Source organism: Helianthus annuus, chromosome 2, assembly GCF_002127325.2.
Source record: "Helianthus annuus cultivar XRQ/B chromosome 2, HanXRQr2.0-SUNRISE, whole genome shotgun sequence".
Classification (NCBI taxonomy): domain Eukaryota; kingdom Viridiplantae; phylum Streptophyta; class Magnoliopsida; order Asterales; family Asteraceae; genus Helianthus; species Helianthus annuus.
The window spans coordinates 57,834,160-57,835,599 of NC_035434.2; positions in this window are offsets into that span (position 1 = coordinate 57,834,160).

Genomic DNA, 1,440 nt, shown 5'->3' on the forward strand with positions numbered 1-1,440 from the left:
GAAAGAAGGGATTAACCCTACTTGACGAGACCAGTAAATTAACCTCTTTTGGTTAACCACTGTTTCATTAATTATGAATAATGCTCCTATCATAATTGCAAGCACTTATAGATAAATTAAGATATCATTACAGCTTGCTAATAGCCCTAATCACCACTTGCGAGCAATGGCACTTAATGCTTTGGATCAATTAATTTCTGCTGTTTTAGGTTCAGATAAGTTTGAGGAGAATGCACTATCAAGACACCATGGTGTTTGTGACTTATTCATAGATTCATTCTTTTCTTGATGTGTCTCCCTTTTTTCGTAGGATAATTATAGTTTCTGTTATAAACTCTTTGTTTTGCTAGATCAAAACCGAAATGAAGGCACTTGAAATTTCTATCATATCTCCACACAAACTAAATGGACGGTGAGATGAGTGGCTGTCATGTGGTTGGTTTTCAACAAGTGCTGTCACGTTAGAATTGAGATTTGGTTCGTCTGGTGGTGTGTTCGCCTGAGATGTCGCCAGAGAGAAGAAAGGGGATTGGGGGAATACTTGGGGGTAAGGTCGAAGTGAAGTGTATAACATAGGGTGTTGTGTTGAGGAAGCAATCAAACATAAGTGGAAAAGACTATATTACCATTTGACCGTTAATAAGTGACGTTGACTTTAAACAGATTTTAACACCGGGGGGTAATATTGTTGCGTTTGGTATTCGTTGGGGGGTTAGACAGCAAAAATTTCGTTGTAGGGGGTAAGGGTGTCAATCGCATCTAAAATCAGGGGGTTAAAATTGCAGTTTACTCAAAATTTAATAATATTCGTCTTTTAACCTATTTAGTTTTTCTTAATTTGATTATCTATAACAACATACAATCATTTACTTTTTAAAAACAGTTGAATACGTAATTGTAATCTGATATAACTTTTATTGAAAACGGAGTTATATTAGCATTTGATATCATAAACAAGGGAAAAGATCAAATAGGAAGTTTATTTTGGCTAGCAAGTGTAGGAAGCAATAGGATTAGGACATGTGGCAAGATTTAAAATAAAGAAAAAGGGTATTTTAGTCAATCCAACCGTTTCTTCTTCCTTTTCAAAACCCAGTAACTTCAAAACCCACCATTTTCAAAACCCACCATCTTCAACCATTTCTTCACTTTCTATCTCAATAATCATTACATTATAGTGCGATTTTCATCACAAATCAATGATTCAAACACCTGATCAACGTGTTCTTCAGCTTTTTTTAAAGTAAACCCAGTTTAATTTCATAAAAAATCTCGTTTTTTTTTCGGTGATTTTGGAGATAATCACTCGATTCGTTCAATTCGAGCACTGATAAATGCTTCAATCATTCAACTTTCGTCAATTGTTAAAGAAATCACTTCGAATTATGTAAGAAATTCTTTAATTTCATTTTTATGATCTGGGTTTTTTATTTAGTCATT